We start from the raw sequence: 6830 nt of genomic DNA on the forward strand, positions 1-6830 counted from the left end.
TATCTTTTGATAATGTGGGTACCGGGACTTGCATGGAGTTAGAACAGTGGATACGTAGTACACTGGTTTTTGAAGAGGGAATCTGTGCCCTTCTGTCTCTCGCTCGACGACGAGTACCGCGCTGACAACTTGATGTGTTGCTGCGATATATAATAACATAGGTTCGCCCAGGTTGGGCGCGGCCAGGACCGAATTTGTTGCCAGTATGGCCTTTATTTCTTCGAGTCCGGCTGTGGCAGCATCCGTCCATTCAAAATGTTCGGTGCATCGGAGGAGGCGGTAGAGGGGCAGAGCCTTTTCTCCCAAACGGGAGATGAAGCGACTTAAGGCCGCTACGCATCTGATTAGTTTTTGTATTTGCTTGAGGTCTTTTGGAATATCCAATTGTGACAGAGCTCGGATTTTGGCCGGGTTTGCTTAAATTCCTCTACCGGATACGATGAAGCCCAAGAGCTTTCCGGCTGGTACACCGAAGACGCATTTTTCTGGATTGAGCTTAATGTCATATGCTCGGAGGTTATCGAATGTCACCCTCAAGTCTTCTACTAGAGTTTCGACGTGTTTGGTCTTGACGACCACATCGTCTACGTATGCCTCTACTGTTTTGCCTATCTGGGTAGCCAGACATGTTTGAATCATGCGTTGATATGTTGCGCCGGCGTTTTTGAGTCCGAAGGGCATTGTGTTGAAGCAGAATGGCCCATATGGAGTAATGAATGCCGTTGCAGCCTGGTCTTTCTCCGCCATCTTGATTTGATGGTATCCGGAGTATGCGTCGAGGAAGCACAATGAATCGTGCCCTGCGGTAGCATCGATGATTTGGTCGATGCGAGGGAGGGGAAAGGGTCCTTTGGACAGGCCTTGTTAAGATCTTTAAAATCAACACAGAGGCGCCATGATTTGTCCTTTTTTGGTACCATTACTAGATTGGCTAGCCAGTCCGGATGTTTTATATCTCTGATGAATCCGGCTTCTAAGAGTTTGGCTAGCTCTTCTCCCATTGCATGTCTTTTGGGTTCGGAAAATCGCCGAAGAGCTTGTTTGACCGGCTTGAATCCTTTTAGGATGTTTAGGCTGTGCTCTGCCAGCCTGCGTGGGATTCCTGGCATGTCTGAAGGGTGCCAGGCAAAAATGTCCCAATTTTCCCGAAGGAATTCTCGTAGTGCGGCTTCGACATCAGGACTTATTTGTGCCCCAATGGAGGCCGTCTTTGTGGGGTCCGTTGGATGTTGACTATTTCGTCTGCTGGTTTAAAAGAGGTGGACTTGGACCTCTTATCGAGTATCACATTGTCCCTATCCACCATGGAGCGTAGCACAGTTAGTTCCTCTGCCGCTAGGGCTTCGGACAATGCCTCTAGGGCCAGTGCGGCTGTCTTATTTTCAGCGCGGAGTGCTGTATCTGGATCACTGGCAAGAGTGATTATCCCATTGGGTCCGGGCATTTTGAGCTTCATGTACCCGTAGTGGGGTATAGCTTGGAAGATTGTGAATGCCTCTCGCCCTAACAAAGCGTGATATCCGCTGCCGAATGGGGCCACTTGGAACGTGACCTCCTCAGACCTGTAATTGTCCGGTGAGCCGAACACTACATCTAGTGTGATTTTTCCTGTGCAGCGTACTTCTCGACTAGGGATTATCCCTCTGAAGGTTGTGCTGCTTCGCTCGTGCGGCTCCAGTCAATATCCATTTTTTGAAGGGTTTCCTCATAGATGAGGTTTAATCCGCTGCCGCCATCCATGAGTACCTTGGTAAGGCGAAAGCCGTCCACTATCGGACTAAGGACCAATGCGGCTGGTGCTCTAGCTGTTCGGAATTTAGGTTCGTCGCTGGCGTTGAAGGTGATAGCCATGTCACTCCATGGATTTGCTGTTGCTACTTGGTAGACTTCGACGAGGCCGCGGATTATTCGTTTTCGCATGTTATTTGATACGAAAGTCTCGAAGACTGTTAATACCGTACTGGTACTGCTGGGCTGTTTGCCCGGGGCTAAAAAGCCTTCGCCACTTTTGGCCACCTGCCGTAGTATCCAACATGCTCGAAGGCTGTGTGTTGGAGTGGCGCCCTCCGTACTGTGGATTTTGCAGGGTCCGTTGAGCCAGCCCTCCAGTACGGTTCCATGCCCTTTAGGGGGTCTTTGCTTTTTGGTTTTTAACCCAGGTGCTTGAGTATGGCGCACCCTTTTACTTCGGACTAGGGTTGTGGTCAAGGCCGGACTGTCCCAAAACCTAGTTTCGGTGTTCCTGGCACTCTCTACCGCACAGTATTTTTGTACGATAGCTGCTAGGTCGATGAAGCGTGTAACTTCGCGACGACTTATGGCGTTCATGATTCCCTTGTCCGTGCAATTGTTGCAGAAAGTTGAAATTGCGCTTTCTTCGCAGCAGTCCTTTATCCTGTTCATAACCAGGAGGAATCTGGCCCAGTAATGATGTACTGTTTCATCGGCACTTGCCGTATTCGATATAGATTGCTTATGTTTGGGTGGGCGGGTGGAATCAAGTTCGGAACCCCGCTCGATCTGAGGCTCAAAGGCCAAGAAGTTTCCGGATTTGGATGCTTGACTTGCTGGATGCTTTCCAACGAATCTAGTCTGATGCCTGACTCTAAGTTCAGTATTTGATTAGCGTCCGTCCCTTCACGGGAATCCGGCTTGGAGGGATCGGGATCCGGACGTAGTTGGTTTTCAACGTAGAAGAAGGGTTGCCGCATTGTTCCTCTACCACGACAACGTGGTGGGTGGCCTGAGGAGAGTTAATCTCTCTCAGATCGGGTTTAAGCCCAATCTGATCGTAGTCTGTAGCGACTCCCACGGCGGCAATGCGATCCAAGAGCTCGTTTATAGAGGAGAGCTCAATCGGATCTAACTGCTCGGCGAATTCCGGGCTGACGTGAAGATCGCTTTTGATGACCTAAGAGGTCATCGTCGGAGCGGTGGCCGAACAGGCGGTCATAAGAAAACCACCTAGCCGGACAGTTTGGCCGGCGGCCAAAGCTCTCTTGACGACGGTGCCGTCTTTAAAGACGGGAGAAGGCATCCTTCCTGATCGCGACGGCACAGAGGAACTCTCAATGAAAGCACCAATGTCGGTGTCAAAACCGGCGGATCTCGGGTAGGGGGTCCCGAACTGTGCGTCTAGGCGGATGGTAACAGGAGACGAGGGACACGATGTTTTTACCCAGGTTCGGGCCCTCTTGATGGAGGTAAAACCCTACGTCCTGCTTGATTAATATTGATGATGTGGGTTACAAGAGTAGATCTACCACGAGATCAAGGAGGCTAAACCCTAGAAGCTAGCCTATGGTATGATTGTTGTTCGTCCTATGGACTAAGGCCATCCGGTTTATATAGACACCTGAGAGGGCTAGGGTTACACAGAGTCGGTTACAATGGTAGGAGATCTACATATCCGTATCGCCAAGCTTGCCTTCCACGCCAAGGAAAGTCCCATCCGGACACGGGATGGAGTCTTCAATCTTGTATCTTCATAGCCTTGGAGTCCGGCCAATGATGGTAGTTCGGCTATCCGGACACCCCCTAGTCCGGGACTCCCTCACCTCTATTGCATTTTTGGTGTTGGAGGTTTTAACAGTCTTATTCGAGGAAGGGTTCTCACCATTTTCTTATGGGCCTTTTCTCTTTTGCTTCTTATTGTTATTTCTATCAAGATTGTGTTAGCCCGTGTAGTTAGCTTTCGAACAAACTTGGTTTCACTACAACATGACCCCACCTATAGCAATGCTTCTTTCCGTATCTAGAAGTCCATATATGCATTGCTAGGCTCTTTACCAACGGATTAGGATGCGTAGCCTTATCCGGCGTTGCTAGCGCATAATGCAACGCTTATACTACCGTTGGTAAATGGGACCGTTGCAAGAGTACAACACATAAAACCGAGTTTTACAACACTTTTATACATTTGTGCTTAATGTACAGGAATCCAAATCTGATTGCTAGGCAACGGAGAATTTGCAAGGCCTCATGTATTGGTGCATATATAATATGAATAATATTGTATTAATGCCAGCAATTGAATGCTTCACATAATGATGATAATTATGTGTATCAAGTGGGGAAAAAGGTAATATACTCACAAAAGAAGAAATCATATATTGGATAAAACTGTTGGATTACAACAATGGATATTACAGGAGGAACATCATCCAAATGTGATGCATAATCTAATATTTTCTCGACAGCAAAATCTAAACTAAAATCATCCATCAACATCCCTACAACTTAATTAAAACTAACTGAGGAACATCGTCCAACATGAACATCCCACAACTTAACTAAAATTGAAAGCATCCATCGTCATGAACCAGAATATCATCAGCATCATCATGATGATGATGATGATCATCATCATCATTGCAGTATACTTGTTATACACCCATATAATCATCCATATATCTTTTCAATCTACAAAGAAAATAAAAAATGAACTGTTAACACATAATGCGTTGACATGATGGAAGTAGTGATAAAAGCGGGATAATTAGACACGTTGAAGGCCATGCAATATTGTTTTTGTATTACCAATAGTACTGCAGTTTTTGCGACTCTACCAAATCTTCAGTTTTCGCAAGTGTTGTATTACACTCCCCAAAATGCATTTTAATTTCAGCACTGTCAAGTTTGCAAGAAGTACGTCCTGTTATGATTCTGAAAATATACCGGCATGAGTGTTATAGTGATCATTGATGACTAATCCAGACACCACAATATACGATATAACCTGCAGAACAACATGGCTCAATAACATTATATGGATAGTAGCCTAAGCGCTGTTTTGCATTCAAAGGCAATGTGAGTGACAGTGCTACTTCTGTTCTCTTCTCCATTTACTTAGCAAACTGAACCAAAACAGTTTGTCATCTGAAAGTAAACCAAAACATTTAGCTCTAGTTGGTTTCAGACATCCAACAGGAAATAGACAAACCTACAGGTGCTCACCACGCTTTGGAATGAACGTACAGCCCCAAATCCACTGAAACGAATTTACTTGGTCATCACCAGCCTAGAGATCCATTGCTAATTTTGTACACCTACAGTCAAACAGTTTTGTGCGAACCGACATATTTATTTATCGCTAAATATATCTACTGAAGCCTACAGCCCCAAATCCTATAAATTTGCATCAACGCAGCATAGGACCTAGCATGGCTCAATGGTCATGGACACAATGAGCGGTAGTACAGTAGAGAAAGGGAGAGTGTATACCTTCCATGGTGTCCCCCTACAACAAGTTGGTGCGTGCAGCTGCAAAGCCAAGGAGAAAAGGTTACAGGTGTCTCATGCATCTCTAGAAAAGCACAACACAAGTAAAGCTTCATCAAGTTCCATTCCTACTTAATAAAAGAAGAGAATCTATATTCGTCCTGTTCTATGTGTCCTAGTTACTATCTTGGCAACTTTACATCTTACTCTTTATCACCGAGCTAGTTAGACTAGTCATCAACCAGTGCGCCTGCAAGACAATTTTAGTTTGCCATGTATACCTGGGACATTTTTATGTAAGAAGAAAATAAAAAAACATAAATTTTAGAGGAAGCATACTTTTAACTAATTGAGAAATATTGCATGTGATGCTGTGTTGGCTTCCATGTGGCTGAAATAAATTTATTCTCATAAAGGCATTTATACATACTATTTATCATTCCTATAAATAAACTTTTGAAATTATAATTTATATTTGAAAGTCAGGGATCCGTGGTTAGTAAATATACAGAGGATATTGCTCAATATTGTGATTTCCTTTAATTACATAGCAGGAGTCTAAATCTTGTGTGCTCCTAAAATTAGCAATCTAGGAACCCCAAATGGATCCCATGCTTTAGTGAGTTCGTGTAAAGAAAGGAAACCACACTTTCTAGTTAGCAAAAAAAAACTAAAGCTAATGTAGAGGAATATCTGTCTTATAATAAACTTTCATTAAGAAATATTTTCTGAAATAAACATGTACATCACTCAAATCTTCTACATAAGAAACACATCCAATGATTATGTTGTGGTTGGCTGGAGGCAGCAATGCAACACTACTATTTGGAACTTTTATTATGTGGTGCTGCTGGAGGCGACCAGAGCTGCAGACCACCCCAACTAGATGGTTTCATTCCCTACAACACAATCGAGTCAAGAGGAGTACTCATCAATACATGCGTACAAGAAAGGTTTTTATTCTTAAAAAACAATAGAGATAAAGTCGATTCTATCGTTCTTTCTTCTGTTATGAGCTTAAAAGATGGAGAATAGGACACAAATCGCCACACCGCCATTTCCTTCACTCAACAGCCTCGCCGTCATTGACGCCCGCGGGCGCCTAATCTGCTTCAAACTGCTGTTGCTACACCTCTGCTGCCACATGAACCATCGTTAGATTGATTTAGTAATTAGCCTAAAAGAATGTATGTTAGCCCTGGACAAAACCTGAAACATGAGAATACTAAAGATTGGTAAAGAAAATAATCAGGGCCTTGGAGATATATACTGTACTCCCTCCGATCCTTTTTTCTTTGCGTTCTATGCTCAACCCGCATACCAAGGAGAGGAGAAAGCAGCAAAAATCGGACTGTTTTGCCCCTGGTTTGATACGGAAGGGAGGCTGGGTAGTTAAATACTCTCTGCATGTGCATGCGAACGATTGGCTTGCAGGCATTTATTCTCGTGCCCACGTACTCCTCTCTCTCCATCTCTCTGCATGCGCATCTCTCTCTCCTTGCATGCATCTCTCTCTGCATGCTCTCTCTCTCTCTTGATATGCATGCACGCGTCTCTCTCTATGCAAAATCTTCTCAGCATCCGCGCCAATCTCTCACCCATTGCATGGC

At 44.7% G+C, this 6830-nt stretch overlaps 1 long non-coding RNA gene across 2 annotated transcripts; it reads right to left on the reverse strand.

Annotated features, from left to right (window-relative positions):
• Positions 1–4087: 4087 nt before the first annotated feature.
• On the reverse strand, positions 4088–6435 carry LOC119306287. 2 transcript variants are annotated; one of them, XR_005148909.1, is made up of 5 exons: positions 6273–6435; positions 5966–6119; positions 5224–5262; positions 4957–5048; positions 4088–4422 (listed from the first exon to the last, which is right to left on the reverse strand). It is a non-coding gene; the product is annotated as an uncharacterized LOC119306287 (long non-coding RNA). The 2 variants fall into 2 exon arrangements; XR_005148908.1 differs by lacking the exon at positions 6273–6435 and having other exon boundaries at positions 5966–6263.
• Between the last annotated feature and the right edge of the window lie 395 nt (positions 6436–6830).

The sequence above is a fragment of the Triticum dicoccoides genome, chromosome 5B (genome assembly GCF_002162155.2).
Source record: "Triticum dicoccoides isolate Atlit2015 ecotype Zavitan chromosome 5B, WEW_v2.0, whole genome shotgun sequence".
NCBI classification, from domain to species: Eukaryota; Viridiplantae; Streptophyta; class Magnoliopsida; order Poales; family Poaceae; genus Triticum; species Triticum dicoccoides.